The sequence below is a fragment of the Papio anubis genome, chromosome 2, assembly GCF_008728515.1.
Source record: "Papio anubis isolate 15944 chromosome 2, Panubis1.0, whole genome shotgun sequence".
NCBI classification, from domain to species: domain Eukaryota; kingdom Metazoa; phylum Chordata; class Mammalia; order Primates; family Cercopithecidae; genus Papio; species Papio anubis.
The window spans coordinates 161,575,107-161,593,122 of record NC_044977.1 but is presented as its reverse complement, the minus strand read 5'-3'; the positions used below and the strand labels follow the sequence as shown (position 1 = coordinate 161,593,122).

At 44.1% G+C, this 18,016-nt stretch overlaps 1 protein-coding gene across 2 annotated transcripts in view; it reads left to right on the top strand.

Moving 5' to 3' along the window:
- Positions 1 to 18,016, top strand: part of METTL6 (methyltransferase like 6) — a 50,740-nt gene that overhangs the window by 21,364 nt on the left and 11,360 nt on the right. The gene's annotated exons all lie outside the window — the stretch shown is intronic.

Here is an 18,016-nt window from a genome sequence, read left to right as displayed (position 1 = left end):
GTCACTGTCCCCGCAAGGTATTCTCTATTCTGAAGTCTAACACCAGAGAGTAGTTTGAGTAGTTTTTCTTCTATTTTAAAAATTCTCCCCGAAAGAGTTTGAGGACAACTTACAAAAATACAAAAATTACACGATTTTAAGTAGGGAAATAGGGCTAACAGAAAAAAAAAAGTTGAGGCCAGGAAAATAACCTTATCCACACAAACTGCATTACAACAGGTCTTTTACACTTAAGGATAAATAACAGATTTTGCTTCCTAGTGGTCAGCGTAAAGAAGGAAACAAGATCAAGTTCAGACTCCATGCAATAAACCTGAGGCAGTTACTCCTAATCTGGAGATCTAAGGAAACTTTCCCTCTAGTTCCCATAAATAGGACACAACAGCAAACTTAACAGCATTACCAGTAATAAAAACAAGTATCAAAGCATTGTTTCTGATAATATAGCTTAACATAGATATAACCCCCAAGGGACTATCAAATAAGTAGATGAAGAGGACTGAAAGGAGATGATCTAGGTGGGTTTTAGAATCCCTAGAAGACTAACAGGCTGTTGGTCCTTCTGTCAGTTTTCCATTAATAGTATTCTCAGTGGAGGGTTTGTTGTGAATCTAGGAACCAGGAGGTCTAGGTTATTGTCCCTTAGAAGGGTAGCTATTGGGCAGACTGGCCAAGAGACAAGAATGACTTCAGAGAAAGCAAAACAGGTTGATGAAGGCCTCTTTGCCAGTAGTTGGCTGGGCGTATACCTGTGAATGGGGCCAGCAGTTTTCTCCAAACACAACTTGGAGTTGTGTCTGCCCACAGGAGTCATTAGGGCCCCAAATTCTAATTCCATAATCTAATTCCATGTATGTATATATACACATATATATATTAGATTACGTATATATATATGTATATATACGTATATATATAACTAAGATTTATTTTTTCATGGGTGGGCCAGGGTTGGAAGTGGGCCAGGCAGCTGCCAACTTTAAGATATATTGATTGTAAAATGTACTTCTTATTAAATTAATGAGGTGACCCAGTCCATCAGTATTTTAACTATGAGTCAGTAGATTGGTTCATAAGCATTTTAAAGGCCAAACATAAAAATGGCTTCAGTCTCACTGCCTCTAGGTCCTTGTGTTCATTCTCCCTGGCCACATTTCCATCAGTGCACCCTAAATTAAGACAACAGAGGATCAGGTTCTCCCACAGTTTGGGTGCTTAGGGACCAGGAAAGCAAGACCATGGTTGGTTTAGTAGCAAGCTCTGTGGAATCATATAGACTACAAAGAGTCAACCAATATTGCCTTGTCTTCACAGCTGGAAAACAGCCCCAGAAACGTAATGAGTGCTGGCTAACAGTACTATAAAAAATAGTATAAATACTATATTATATTAAAATATCCTATATAGTACTATATGTTTCTTTTGAACTTTTCACATATATTAATACATGTAGTATAGTGATTATATATATATATACACACACACACACACACACACTCCATACAGTAGTGCTAATACAATCTTATTACAGGATTTGGAATATGAATAATGGGAATATGAATAAATGGGTTCAAGTGCAGGACTTGCCCAGTGCAAACTACCAACTTCTTTGAACTTCAGACTTCACATGTCTAAGACTGAGATCTTAGTACCTAGTACCTGGCAGGGCTACTGCCAGGATTAAGTGAGATCATTCAGATGGGAACGCTTGGTTTACAATAAAGTACCAGTCAAGTGCTAGTTATTTCTGTTATTTCGTATTTCTCCAGAAAGTATATTGTTACATCAAAATGGTAGAGCAGCTCACGAGCCAACTCTTTTTCAAGAAGGTTTAATCTTGGGGTCCTTGCAAGGGCTCAGGATTTGAATGTTGTACCACAAGGTGGTGCTAGACACTAGATGTTTTTATTGGCCTTCTACTCCCATCTTAATTAGTTACCTAGTGTTCGTTTTTTATTGTTATTGAAGAGCATGGAAAATATTTATTACAAACGTGTTTTCTAGATCAATTTATAAGCTCATAAGATCAATCCCATCTTAGTTATATAGTGTCCATTTTTTAATTGTCATTGAAGAGCATAGAAAATATTTATTACAAATGTGTTTTCTAGATCAACTCGTGAGCTCATAAGATCAGTTTTGGCCTCACTGGAGATTAGAAAGCAAGGGTGCTTTTACCCAATGTTCAGTCTACTTTGCCTACTGAAGGTGTTTGCTTTCAGTTAAATCTGGGAAGCATTTTAAGGTAACGTGTGTGATGGGCTCAAAAGGTGTCTACAAGGTCCCCGGGATGCTGGGGAGCATGAATATGGGCTGGACACCAATCAAGGGTCCTAATTTTTTTTTCCTATGAGTAAATACCCCTTTGTACTTTCCTATCCCCAAATGGTTTTGTGAATTTGCTTTTTAATGTTGTTTGGAATTAAGGCCAAAGCAGAGAAGAGACTGCAGTACAGATAATTGTCTGCCTCACGCAGATATTATTTATAGCTATCTTTGATAGCATTTGATTCCCTATTTCACAGTTGTCAACTGAGGAAGGGAAAATTGTGAAATGAGTAAACCAAGAGTGTTTTGCAGAGCCATGTTCTCTACTGGGGAGCAGACATTTCTCACAAATTTAAGTAAGTTCTGCTACTGAAACCAAATGTTTTATTAAAAAAAAAATTAGTAGGGCACAGTAGCACATGCCTGTAGTCCCAGCTACTTGGGAGGCTGAGGCAGGAGAATCACTTGAGGCCAGATGTTCAAGACTATAGTGTACTATGATCTCACCTGGGAATAAACCAGCCACTGCACTCCAGCCTGAGAACATAACAGAACCCTGTCTTTAAAATAAATAAATAAATAAAAATTTTAAAATAAGGACAGGGCAAGGTGGCTTATGCCTTTAATCCCAGCACTTTGGGAGGCGAGGCAGGCGGATCACCTGAAGTCAGGAGTTCAAGACCAGCCTGGCCAACATGGTGAAGCCCTGTCTCTACTTAAAAAAAATAATAATAATAAAATAAAATAAATTAGCTGAGCATGATGGTGCGCGTCTGTAATCTGAGGCAGGTGAATTGCTTGAACGTGGGAGGCGGAGGTTGCAGTGAGCCGAGATCGCATCACTGTACTCCAGCCTAGGTGAAGAGCAAAACTCCGTCTCAAATAAGTAAAATAAATTAGAAGTTTTTCACTTTTCCTTCCTGTCCTTCTCAAATGTGTGGCATTTCATTAAATTGTGTTCAATGGGTACCAACTGGGTGCAGGGCACTCTGGGGTCACTGTGGCTCGAGTGCAGGGTAGGGGTGAGGGGATAGTGTGGGTATCAGAGGCATTTGAACCACAGCAACTCCATTTTGAATAGGGGCTGAGTAGAATGAGGCTGAGACCTGCTGGGCCACATTCCCAGGAGGTTAAGGCATTCTTAGTCACAGGATGAGATAGGAGGTCAGCATAAGATATAGGTCATAAAGACCATGCTTATAAAGCAAGTTGTAATAAATGAGCCAACCAAATCCCAGCAAAACCAAGATGGCGACGAGAGTGACCTCTGGTCATCCTCACTGCTACAATCCCACTAGCCTCATCACAGTTTACAAATGCCATGGCAATGTCAGGAAGTTGCCCTTTATGATCTAAAAAGGGGAGGCATGAATAATCCACCCCTTGTTTAGCATGTAATCAAGAAATAACCATAAAAATGGGCAACCAGCAGCTCTTCGGGCTGCTCTGTCTGTGGAGTAACCGTTCTTTATTCATTTACTTTCCTAGTAAACTTGCTTTCACTTGATGGACTCTGAATTATTTATTATGCTAGATCCAAGAACCCTCTCTTGGGATCTGGATTGGGACCCCTTCCCAGTAACACGCGCCTGTGCTGGAAGGTAGGGAAACAGCTCCAGTCGTATGTTCACTCAGCCAGAGTAAGATAAACTAGGAAAACAAATACAAACACTCAGAAAACCAGCAGAAGAAAAAAGAGGAAGAAACGCTGTGGAAAACGTGAGTGCCATACTGTCACTGTCATTTGGAAAGAATATTTCCACATTTTCACAATGGAGGCGTTATAGTCTGTGGTCTGGGGCATGGCCATGGAGAAGAGAACGTGACACGTAGCTCCTCGGAGCATGTTGCCAAACATGTCTACATCTATAAGAAAAATATTAGGACTGGCAAAATGAGACAACTCCTGAAAGAAAGAAACTGCTGACAAAATGGGCAAAATGGTCAGTCCTAATTAGAAATAATTATAAATTAAAAGAGACCCGGCACGGTGGCTCATACTTATAATCCCAGCACTTTGGGAGGCTGAAGACAAGATCACTTGAGACCACGAGTTGGGAGACCAGCATGGGATACATAATGAGACCCCTAAAAAAAAATTTTAAAAGCCAGTCATGGTGGCATGTTCCTGAAGTCCTGAAACCACCTTTGCAAAATGTAACAGTGAGAAAATGACAACAGTGAAATAAATCTGACCTAACGGACTATATCTTGCTTCTGACCTCCAAGCTGCCCTTGTTCATTCCTGGGTGTTGGCTGAACTAACTTTGGGAGGAACTTAGTTTATAGTTTAACTTTGAAATGAAGATGATAACAGCTCTTTCCTGAAACAAATCCCCTTCTTCCCTGGTGACCAGAGTGTCTTTTTAGGACGAACAAATTAGCCACAAGATTCGTAATTTCCCAATTACTCCTACAGTAACATCACTATTGTAGAACCTTTTAATTGGCCTTTTAAGGAGTCTTTTCAGGTTTTTGCTTTTTTTTTTTTGAGATGGAATCTCACTCTGTCGCCCAGGCTGGAGTGCAGTGGCATCATCTCGGCTCACTGCAACCTCCGCCTCCTCAGTTCAAGCGATTCTCCTACCTCAGACTCCCTAATAGCTGGGATTACAGGCGTGCACCACCACACCTGGCTAATTTTTGTATTTTTAGTAGAGATGGGGTTTCACCATGTTGGCCAGGCCAATCTCAAACTCCTGACCTCAGGTGATCTGCCTGCCTCAGCCTCCCAAAGTGCTGGGATTACTGGTGTAAGCCATCATGCCCGGCCCGGTGTTTGCATTTCTGATGACTGCCACTCAGACCTGCCAGCTGTTCCTGTGGTCCCCACCCAGGAATCACTTCAGCCCAAGAGGATAGCTTCAACTCCATAAGATCTCATCTCTGACCCAACCAATGGGCACTCCCCATTCCCTAGCCCTGCTGCCCACCAAACTATCCTTGAAAAACCCTAGTCTCTGAATTTTCGGAGAGACTGTTTTGAGTAATAAAACTCCAGTCTCTCGTTCAGCCGTGAATCAAAGTCTCTCCGCATTGCAGTTTCTCTGTCTTGACAGATTGGCTCTATCTGGGCAGCAAGCAAAATGAACCCATTGTGTTAGTGGAAAGGGGTCCCAATCCAGACCCTAAGAGAGGGTTCTTGGACCTTGCACAAGAAAGAATTCGGGGCGAGTTCAGAAAGTGAAAGCAAATTTATTAGAGAAAGAAACAAAAGAATGGCTACTCCGTAGGCACAGTAGTGGCATGGGCTGCCCAACTGAGTATACTTATAGTTATTTCTTGATCATATGCTAAATAAGGGGTAGATTATTCCTGAACGTTCTGGAAAAGGGGTGGGCAATCTCCAGAACTAAGAGTTTCTCCCCGCTTTAGACCATATAGGGTAACTTCCAGACATTTGTAAACTGTCATGGCACTGGTGGGCGTTTGTTTTGCCATGCTAATACATTATCGCCATCTTGGTTTTGGTGGGTTTTGGCTGGCTTCTTTACCACAACCAGTCTTATTAGCAGGGTCTTTGTGACTTATTTCTTTTTTTTTCTTTCTTTCTTTTTTTTTGGCATGAACATAGCTCACTGCATCCTTCACCTTTGAGGCTTTGTACATAACACTATAAAACTGGGCCAGACATAATGGCTCATGTCTGTATTCCCATCTCTTTGGGAGGCTGAGATTGGTGGATCAGCTGAACCCAGGAATTCGAGACCAAGCTGGACAATATGGTGAAACCCCATTTCTATAGAAAATACAAAACTGGGCCGGGCACGGTGGCTCACGCCTGTAATCCCAGCATTTTGGGAGGCTGAGGTGGGCAGATCACGAGGTCAGGATATTGAGACCATCCTGGCTAACATGGTCTCAAGGGGTGAAACCCCGTCTCTACTAAAAATATAAAAAATTAGCCGGGCGTTGTGGCAGGCTCCTGTAGTCCCAGCTACTCAGGAGTCTGAGGCAGGAGTGTAGCAGGACGAGCCGCAGACAAAACTCCTCAGACACCAGATTAAAGAAGGAAGAGGTTTTTTATTCGGCTGGGAGCGTCGGCAGACTCGAATCTTAAGAGCCGAGCTCCCCGAGAAAGAAATACTCGGCCTTTTTAAAGGCTTACAACTTTAAGGGGTCCACGTGAAAGGGTCGTGATAAATCGAGCAAGCGTGGGAAACGTGACTGGGGGCTACATGCATCAGCTAACAGAACAAAAAGTTTTACAATGCTTGTTTCATACAGTGTCTGGAATTTACAGATAACACAAGTAGTTTAGGCCAGGGGTTGATGTTATTATTGTTACTTTGTTTAACTCCTAGGACTGGGTGGTGGTGCCAGGGTTGTCTGGCTATTTATCTTACTTTTGTTTCTTTCTCACTTTCCTCCTGTCTTTGAACTAGGCAAGGTGGGGGGAGGAGGGCAGCAGGAGTAGTAGTGGTCTCCTTCCTTAGGAGAATGGCATGAACCTGGGAGGTAGAGCTTGCAGTGAGCCAAGATTGTACCACTGCACTCCAGCCTGGGCGACAGAGTGAGACTCCATCTCAAAAAAAAAAAGAAAAGAAAAGAAAAGAAAAGAAAATACAAAACTGATCTGCGTGTGGTGGTGTGTGACTGTAGTCCCAGCTACTCAGGAAGCTGAGGTTGGAGGATCACCTGAGCCTGGGTAGGTTGAGGCTGCAGTAAGCTGATATCCAGCCACTGCACTCCAGCACTCCAAAACTGTTCACAAGTGTAGTTTCAGTTATGTTTAATGATAAATATTATTAAAGGATAGGGAGATGCTATATGGAGGAAAAAAACTTCACGCACAAGAAGGAAGCAATCCAAAACAGTTACAGTATTTATTTCAGGGTTGTTCAATTATAGCTGTTACTTTTTCTTTATACTTTTCTGAAATTCATGTTTTCTGTAATGACCCTTCATTACTTTTACATTACCAAAAAAAGGTAGTCTAGCAACCTTAGAACTTCTTTCTGAACTTCTTAAGTGAACTAAAATCCTTGTGACAATTCTACTAGAAATGCTATTTCAACCTGTAAGATTCTTACCTATCATGAGCTAAATGATAACCTCCCAGAAATAAGAGAATGGGTTCTTTTAGGATATTTTCTTTTTTCTGTAGGGATAAGGGGAACTTTTCGTTCACCCTCTAAAGGTTCTATAATTTGAATCTCTGGAATAAACTTGACAGTAGACAGATTAACAAGAGGAAAGACATACAAATGTATTATGTGCAAATATGCATGGAGGCCTCACAAAATATGAAACTCTCAGAAGAGCCAGTGTGCGTACCATCTTGAGGCCATGGAAAGGAATAGGGGACCTGGGGCTTGGTAGAGTGCAGAGAGGGTGTGGAGAGGGTACACCTGGTGCTGCACTTGGTGGGGGTGTGAAGAGAGGACATCACAGCACAAATTCTAGAAGGGAGGGGGAGGAAATGCACAGCCCACAAAGTTTGCCTTATGCAGATAAAATCTCTCAGGTAGCACTCTTCAGAAGGGTGGCCGCCTGTGGTAATCTCTTTCTGGGACGTGTCGACCCACAATCTCTTCTTCCTGTGATATGATTTTTCCTAGCTCCATCTCTAGGCAGCTAAGGGGGCCTCAGAGAAAGCCTCTGCTTGCATCTGCTGTTTGCTAATGTAGATTTCCTTTTACAAAATTCTTTTGTAAATTTCTTTCACAAAAGGAGATCTTTTCAGAGCTATTCCTGTGTCTTCAGTTTCTTGGAATAGCCATCCCAAAATATGCCAAAGTATATTTGGAGGTGGCATTAATTTTCATCTTCCACAGTCATATTTTGGGGTGGTGTTCTGAGCCAACATTCCAGTCCCCTGGTCCCTGAATGTCATGGTGAGGTACCTTGGATGGGGGTATTTTTACCTGTTCAGGGGCTGGACTCTCCATGGCTGCCATGATTTTGGAAATGTTTATTTTTTAGTTTGGGGAAATTTACTTATTTGAATTATTTATTTAATGATTCCCTAACACCTAACACTTCCAGGACTACCCCCCCGACTGCCCCCCGCCCCAACCTCCAACACACACACACACACACACACACACACACAGACGGTTTCTCCTGGAACTCTCTTTTTTTTTCTGTGAGACACCGTGTCACTCCCGTCACCCAGGCTGGAGTGCAGTGGCACGATTGTTACCGGAAAGGGGTCCCAATGCAGACCCCAAGAGAAGGTTCTTGGACCTCGAGTAAGAAAGAATTTGGGTAAAGAAAGAATTTGAGTAACCTGAAAGCAAGCTAGGAAAGTAAAGGAATGAAAGAATGGCTACTCTGTAGGCATAGTGGCCCCGAGGGCTGCTAGTTGGCATTTTTATGGTTATTTCTTGAGTATATGCTAAACAAGGGGTGGATTTTTCATGAGTTCTTTTGGGGTGCGGGGAGGGGGGAGGAAAGGGTGGGCAATTCCTGGAACTGAGGGTTCCTCCCCCTTTTAGACCATATAGGGTAACTTCCTGACATTGCCATGGCGTTTGTAAACTGTCATGGCACTGGTGGGCGTGTCTTTTTGCATGCTAATATATTTAGTTAGCGTATAATGAGCAGTAGGACCACCAGAGGTCACTTTCCTCACCATCTTTGTTTTGGTGGGTTTTGGCCAACTTCTTTACCACATCCTTTTATCAGCAGGGTCTTTGTGACTTGTACATTGTGCTGACCTATCTCATCCTCTGACTTAGAATACCTAACCTCCTGAGAATGCAGCCCAGTAGGTCTCAGCCTTATTTTACCCAGCCCCTATTCAAGATGGAGTCGCTGTGGTTCAGACACCTCTGACATGATCATGGCTCCCTGCAGCCTCAACTTCCCAGGCTCAGATGATCCTCCCACCTCAGCCTCCTGAGTAGCTAGGACTACAGGTACATGGGACCATGCCTGGCTAATTTTTTGTACTTTTTAATAGAGATGTGGTTTCACCATGTTGCCCAGGCTGGTCTGTAACTCCTGGACTCAAGTGATCAGCCCACCTTGGCCTTTCAAAGTATTGGGATTACAGGCGTGAGCCATGGTGCCTGGCCTGGAACTCTTACTGTAACTGCCTGGCAGGTTCTTCCTACCCACTGCACAAAGAAAATCATTTCTCAGCATTAGGCCAGGTGCAGTGGCTCATGCCTGTAATCCCAGCACTTTGGGAGGCTGAGGCAGGCAGATCACTTGAGGTCACGAGATCAAGGCCAGCCTGGCTAACATGGTAAAACCCTGTCTCTACTAAATATACAAAAATTAGCCCAGTGTGGTGGTGAGCACCTGTAATCCCAGCTACTTGGGAGGCTGAGACAGGAGAATCACTTGAACCCAGGAGGCGGAGATTGCAGTGAGCCAAGATCATTCCACTGCACTCCAGTCTGGGCAGCAGAGCAAGACTCTGTGTCTCACACACACACACAAATCTCAGCATTGCAGTGGAGAGTTCAATTGATGCCACGCCATGTGGGAGATGGAGTTATCATGCAAATCAGTCTCATCGAAGGCTTATAGGTTAGGAGTTTTTCAAAGGTCGTTTGGGGGAAAGGGTGGGGGTGGCTAGACAATGGGTGCTTGGTTGGGGTGCAATCATAGGGATGTGGGAAACGATCTTCTTGCATGCTGAATCACTCCTGGGTGGGGCCACAGGAGCTGCTGATCAGTAGGTCCAGGTAAAGCATGGGTGTTGGACATGCAAGAAACCTGAGACAGTATCCCAAAAGGTCAATCTTAGGTTCTGAAACAGTAGTGATGTTATCTGAAGGAGTGATTGGGGAAGTTGTGTATGTTGTGACCTCCAGAATTATGGCTAGCAATCATTTATGTCTACACCTTAGCAGAATTCAGGCTCCTCCCTGCCCTCTAGCCTAGTGGTCTCTAATTAGCTTTACAAAGGTGGTTGAGTTTGGGGGAGGGGCTATTATAATTTAAACTATAAACTAAATGTCTCCTAAAGTTAGTTTGGCAGCTTGAAGGCTAAAAGCAAGATGGAGATTGGCTAGATCACATCTCCCCCACTGCCATTGATACAGAAGGGCTGGGCTCCTGGCTAAACCCCATCCTTAAGCCTGGAACCTCAGCTGTAAGTGAAAACAGGAGCTCCATTTTTCCACCCACATGTTGCCTTTTTGGCCTGGCATTTCCCCATCCTGTGCTCATAAGAGGATTTCAGCTGGCAGAGTAACACAGCAGCTGAGCATCAGGGATACAAACAGCTGATTGTCAAGGATACAAGTGACTGAGCAGTGAGCAGAGAAGCAACTGAATGTTGGAGACTATGGATAAATGTGGCTAACTTTAGATGATGCGGCTTTGGAGAGGGGCCTGGCCTCAGACTCCTCAGCTTCAGGGAAAGATCACCTTCTTCCCGCATTATCCCCTTTTCAACTCCCCATCCCGCTGAGAGCCACTTCCATTGCCCAATAAAATCCTCTGCATACACTACCCTTTAATCTATTCATGTGACTTGATTCTTCCTGGATGCTGGACAATAACCTGGGTGTTGAGAGGGCAGGGTCTCCCACCCTGACCCTCCACTGAGCTGGCTGTCCTCAGACAGCAGAGCTGAAAGAGCATGGTTGTAACATGCTTGGATGCTGTTATGGGGCCCGCACCGAGCCTGCTCCTGCCAGAGAGGAGCAACTGGCTAGTTCTAGCGTTCATTTTTTCCAGTTCCTGCACAAGGGGTTTGAGCGTGAGGTGGCCAAGTAAACAAGCCACACCCCAATAGCAAGTACTGCAAGGGGCTCAAGGGAATGATCCTGTCTCATAATTTTCTGTTACAATTTTTGCAAAGGTGGTTTCATTATTATTATTATTCTTTTTTGAGACAGAGTATTGCTCTGTCACCCAGACTGGAGTGTAGTGGCATGATCTTGGCTCACTGCAACCTCTGCTTCCCAGGTTCAAGCGATTCTCCTGCCTCAGCCTCCCAAGTAGCTGGGACTACAGGTGCGTACCAGCACGCCCAGCTAATTTTTGTATGTTTAGTAGAGATAGGGTTTCACCATGTTGGCCAGGCTGGTCTCAAACTCCTGGCCTCAAGTGATCCACCCATCTCAGCCTCCCGAAGTGCTGGGATTACAGGCGTGTGCCCCCTCATTATAAAAATGTTGAACCTACTGTACTGATGCTATAAATTTACAATCTGTGCTCTTCTTTTTTCACTATCTCTGAAGTGTTTTGCTTTCTAGGAGATTTAACTTACAATCTTTTTTTTTTTTTCCTTGAGATGGATTCTCACTCTGTCACCCAGGCTGTAGTGCAATGGTGTGATCTCTGCTCACTGCAACCTCCGCCTCCTGAGTTCAAGCGATTTTCCTGCCTCAGCCTCCCGAGTAGCTAGGATTACAGGTGCATGCCACCATACCTACCAAATTTTTGTATTTTTAGTAGAGACAGGATTTCACCATGTTGGCCAGGCTGGTCTCAAACTCCTGACCTCAAGTAATCTGCCTGCCTCTGCCTCCCAAAGTGCTGGGATTACAGGCAGGAGCCACAGCACTCATTCCAACTTACAGTCTTTTCATTGAGTTCCTAACTTCTGCTTTCATATTTTTAAATTCTGAAGGAGGCCAGGCACAGTGGCTCACATCTGTAATCCCAGCACTTTGGGAGGTCAAGGCGGGAAGATCACCTGAGGCCAAGAGTTCAAGAACAGCCTTGGCAACATAGCGAGACCCCATATCTACCAAAAAAAAAAAAAAAAAGTAAAATAAAATTAGCCAGGCATAGTGATACATACCTGTAGTCCCAGCTACTCAGGAGGCTGAGTTGGGAGGATCCCTTGAGCCCAAGAGTTCAAGGATGCAATGAGCTATGACAATTCCACTACTGTCTAGCCTGGGTGACAGAGTAAGATTCTTTCTCTAAAAAACAAACAAACAAACAAAAAAACCGCCAGGTGTGGTGGTTTATACCTGTAATCCCAGCACTTTGGGAGGCCGAGGCAGGTGGACCACTGAGGTCAGGAGTTTGAGACCAGCCTGACCAACATGGAGAAACCCCGTCTCTACTAAAAATACAAAATTAGCTCCGCGTGGTGGCGCATGCCTGTAATCCCAGCTACTCAGGAAGCTGAGGCAGGAGAATCGCTTGAACCCAGGAGGTGGAGGTTGTGGTGAGCTGAGATTGCGCCATTGCACTCCAGCCTGGGCAATAAGAGCGAAACTCCATCTCAAAAAAAAAAAAAAAAAAAATTAAATAAATTCTGGAGGAGTACAGGCAAGGCAACCTTACCCCAATATATGGCTCCCTGGTATAATGAGTATTTTGAATTAAAGATCCTAAAAGATCAATGGATGCTAGAAGAGACTTTTTCTCTATCTACATAAAGACCTGAAGGACCCACCAAGGAAAACAATCGTTTTTCCTTCTGCTTCTTGCTTTCTCATCTATTGCAGAAAAGAAGAGCAAGAAATTAACCACACCTAAACAGACTTATTCACAAGATAATATTCTTCTCTCAGGCTCAATTTCCAAAGAGCACTTTGGGGAGCCAAAGTGGGACAATTGCTTGAGGGCAGGAGTTCGAGACCAGCCTGGGAAACATAGCACAACCTACAACAAAAAACTTAGAAAAAAAAAAAAAGGCCAGGTGTGGTGCCTCATGCATGTAATCCCAACACGTTGGGAGGCTGAGCAGGGAGGATTGTTTGAGCCCAAGAGTTTGAGACAAGCCTGGGCAACACAGTGAGACCCCGTCTCTCTAAAAAAAAATTAGCTGGGCATGGTGGCATGTGCCTATAGTCACAGCTACTTAGGAGGCTGAGGTGGGAGTGAAACTGCCATTGCAAAATTATAACTGAGACAGTGAAGGAGATCTGACCGAACCAACTCTATCTTCCTTCTAACCTCTAAGCTGTCTTTGTTCATTCCTGGGCGTAGGCTGAACTAACTTTGGGAAAAAAGTAGTTTATAATTTAAAACTTAGTTTATAGTTTAAAACAAAGATGACAACAGCCCTTTCCCAAAACAAACCCCCTTTTTGCCTGGGGACTAGACTGCCTTTGTAGGACTGAGAAACTAGCCACAAGATTAGAAATTATGGTTTAGGAGTCATACAGCTAGAGGCCACAAAGTTTTAACCCTCCTTAAACTGCTCCTAAGATCAGTGCTCAGATGTTTTGCAGACCCTGCACTTGATGGATCAGCTGGCACCACCCGGATGGATAAACTGGCTCATCTGATCTTGTGGCTCCCACCCAGGAACTGACTCAGTGCAAGAAGACAGCTTCACCTCCCTATGATTTTATCTCTGACCTGACCAATCAGCACTCCTGGTTCACTAGTTTTCCCCTACTCACCAAGTTGTCCTTAAAAACTCTTATTTCCTGGCCAGGTGCAGTGGCTCACACTTGTAATCCCAGCACTTTGGGAGGCTGAGGTGGGTGGATCACTTGAGAAGAGTTCGAGACCAGCCTGGCCAGCATGGCAAAATCCCGTCTCTGCTAAAAATACAAAAATTTGCTGGGCATGGTGGCCTGTGCCTGTAATCCCAGCTACTCGGAGGATGAGGTAGGAGAATCACTTGAACCCAGGAGGCGGAGGTTGCAGTGAGCGAAGATTGTGCCATTGCACTCCAGCCTGGGTGACAAGAACGAAACTCCATCTCAACAACAACAACAATAGCAACAATAAAACCTCTTATTTCCAAATACTTGGGGAGACTTATTTGAGTAATCATAAAACTCTGGTCTCCCAAACAGTGGGTCTGTGTGAATTACTCTTTCTCTACTACAGTTCTCCTGTCTTGATAAATTGGCTCTGTCTAGGCAGCAGGCAAGGTGAACCCATTGGGTGGTTACAGGAGGATCACATGAGCCCAGTAGGTCAAGGCTGCAGTAAGCTGTGACCACACCATTGCACTCCAGCCTTTGGGACAGAGCAAGATCCTGTCTCAAAATAAAATAAAATAAAATAAAATAAATAAAATCTTTTTTTCAAAGAGAACCATTTACAAGTTAATCTCTGTTCCCTGATCCATTCATTCTCCCTAGTAATCATTTATTGTACCTCAACGTAATTACCTATATTTCCCTTCTACTCACTTCCCTCTCAAATAAGGCTATGTAAGTATCTGGGCCCCACTGGGATATTGAGTGATCACTCTGATTCTCCCCTGTGTACACATTAATAAGTTTTTATGCCTTTTTCCTACTAATCTGCATTTTGTGAGTTGATTTTTCAGTAAACCTTCAGAGGACAAAGGGGAAGTTTTTCCCTTGGCTCCTACTGTCAGAGACATTTGAACCAAAGTGACTCCATCTTGAATAGACGCTGGGTAAAGCTGAGACCTACTGGGCTGCATTCCTAGGAAGTTAGACATTCTTAGTCACAGGATGAGATAGGAGGTTGGCACAAGATACAAGTCACAAAGACCTTACTGAGAAAACAGGATGCAGTAAAGAAGCTGGCCAAAACCTGCCAAATCCAAGATGGTAATGAAAGTGACCTCTGGTCATCCTCACTGTTCATTATGTTAGAGTCAGCAGTTAGGCAGACATGAGCAGGGCAGGGGAGGGCCCCCTCTCCAGGAATGTCAGGTGACCATCAGATGATGGTCAGGCAGTTGTTAAACTGTCTCTCTAAAATAATAATTGGTTGCAGCCAGTGCTAGGGAAAGACAATCTCCCAATAGATAGAAAACACCTGAAACTAGTTGGGCACCATGGCTCATGCCTGTAATCCCAGCACTTTGGGAGGCTGAGGCAGGTGGATCACCTGAGGTCAGGAGTTGAAGGCCAGCCTGGGCAACATGGTGAGACCTGCCCCCCCATCTCTATTAAAAATACAAAATTAGCCGGGTGTAGTGGTGCATGCCTGTAATCCCAGCTACTCAGGAGGCAAGGCTGGAGAATTGCTTGAACCTGGGAGGCAGAGGTTTCAGTGAACTGAGATTGCACCATTGCACTCCAGCCTAGGTAACAAGAGTGAGACTCCATCTCAAAGAAAAAAGGGAAAGGAAACACCTAAAACTGGTAATCAGCAGCTTCCTGGTAAGATCTTTGGAGCTGGACAAGTGGGCTAAGGCATGTTCACTAAGAGGCAAAACAGCAGAGTTTAAGGGTATATGACCTTCCTCTAGGAACACTTGACTGGTAAGGGAAAACTGCCTCAGCTGAGCATGCATACAACTTCAGTAAACACACTGCACATACAGACAGCCCACCCCAAGGGGAGAGTTAAGGGAAGAGAAGTAGAAACCCTGGAACCATACCCATTTATAAAACCTCAAGTCAAGGGCTGAACAGGGCACTTGGATCTCTCAAGTCATGCACTTAGCCCTCTTCAAAGTGGACTTTGCTTCCTTTCATTCCTGCTCTAAAACTTTTTAATAAACTCTCATTCCTGCTCTAAAAGTTGTCTCAGTCTCTCCCTCTGCCTTAAACCTACTTCTGCCCCTTGGCTGAATTCTGTCCTCTGAGGAAGCAAGTATCTAGTTGCTGCAGCCCCATGTGGATTTGCTGCTGGTAACAATTATATACTAGTTATGATGTATTAGCATGCTAAAAGACACCCCCACCAGCACCGTGACAACTTATAAATGCCATGGCAATGCCTGGAAGTTAACCTACATAGTCTAAAAAGGGGAGGAACCCTCAGTTCTGGAAATTGGCCACCCCTTTCCCAGAAAACTCATGAATAATCCACCCCATATGTAGCATATAAGCAAGAAATAACCATAAGTATACTCATAGAGCAGCCCATGCCTCTGCTCTGCCTATGGAGGAGCCATTCTTTTGTTTCTTTTCTTCTCTAATAAACTTGCTTTCACTTTGTGGACTTGCCCCAAATTCTTTCTTGTGCAAGGTCCAAGAACCCTCTTTTGGGGTCTGGATTGGGACCCCTTTCTGGTAACACTACAATTCTAAGAGCTCTTTTTTATTGGTTCACCTATAGGAATAAACTGAGGCAAAATTAATATAAGCAGAGAGTTTATTTGGGCCAAATTTGAGGACTACAGCCCTGGAGACACAGATTCAAGTTAAGTTGCCCTGAATATATGCTGTGATTAGCAGCACTTACAAGTGGATTTTGTTTTTGTTTTTGTTTTTATTTGGAGACAGGGTCTTGTTATGTTGACCAGGCTGGTCTTGAACTCTTGACTTCAAGCAATCAACAAGTGGGGTTTTTTGTTTTGTTTTGTTTTGTTTTTAGATGGAATCTTGTTTTGTCACCCAGGCTGGAATGCAGTAGTGCAATCTTGGCTCACTGCAACTTCTGCCTCCCAAGTTCAAGCAATTCTCCTGCCTCAGCCTCCCTAGCAGCTGGAATTACGGGTGTGCACCACCACGCCCAGCTATGTTTTGTATTTTTAATAGAGACAGGGTTTCCCCATGTTGGTCAGGCTTGTCTCGAACTCCTGACCTCAGATGATCCGCCCACCTCAGCCTCCTAAAGCACTGAGATTACAGTTGTGAGCCACCGCGCCTGGCCAATAAGTGGGTTTTTTTTTTTTTTTGAGACGGAGTCTCGCTCTGTCGCCCAGGCTGGAGTGCAGTGGCCGGATCTCAGCTCACTGCAAGCTCCACCTCCTGGGTTTATACCATTCTCCTGCCTCAGCCTCCTGAGTAGCTGGGACTACAGGCGCCCGCCACCTCGCCCCGCTAGTTTTTTGTATTTTTTTTTTTAGTAGAGACGGGGTTTCACCGTGTTAGCCAGGATGGTCTCGATCTCCTGACCTCCGTGATCTGCCCGTCTTGGCCTCCCAAAGTGCTGGGACTACAGGCTTGAGCCACCGCGCCTGGCCAACAAGTGGATTTTTAAAGGAAAAAAGAAGGGGCAGTTCCTAAATTGAACATAAACTACTAATTGGCATATATTGTTCCTTGTATCACAAATTCCAGGAACATGAAGATAATGGGTGAGGGTCATATTGTGCAACTTGTGATAGTATTTTAGGTAATTTATCAGCCAGTCTGGAAACTACATGGAAGGAAAGAAAGAACAAAATGTCTTTAAACAATTGTTCCTAGGCACGGCTCTCTGGGGAGGGGTGGGTGTGACTGAAGATTCATTCTCTGAAGATTCTGTCTCTCTGGGCCTGATAAATTTTGCATACCACACGTTTTTCAGACTTCTCTGAGCTACTTCTCTTTCTCACTTCAGTGTTCATTTTAAAAATAGTAACCTATTATTTCACAGATGCAATGTCTTATTGCTCTAAAGCGTGCATAACAGTAGAGAAGGGGTCTCTAAGAGGGGCAGCAGTTGTCCCCCAAGGGGGCAAAAATTGGTTCTTTTGGGATTGACAAGAGAATCTTTTATATCACAGTGATCTGTGGCCTTCAAAAACTCAACTCTATCCAACAAAATCATATTCATTCTTCTAGAGTTGAAGTGTCTTTGCCTGGGCTGGAGTGCAGTGGCGTGATCATAGCTTATCTCAGCCTGGAACTCCTGGGTTCAAGTGGTCCTCCTACCTCAGTTTCCCGAGTAGCTGAGACTACAGGTATATGCCATCACACCCAACTAATTTTTTTTTTTCTTGTAGACAGGTGGTCTCGCTATGTTGCCCAGGCTGGTCCTGAACTCCTGGCCTACAGCGATCCTCCTGCCTTGGCCCCCCAAAGTGCTGAAATTACAGGTGTGAGCAACTGCGCCCAGCTTCTTGTCCATTAATATTTAATTTCTCTCTGCGTAGTCTCGTTTCCTCTATTTTTTTCTTTCTTTCCTGTTTTGGTCTCTATCTTTATTAGGGGCTTTTCTCAGATGTGTGGTGATCCTTGGTTTTCCATTCATTTTTTTTTTTTAATGTGGAGCTAAAAGGCTGCTTGGA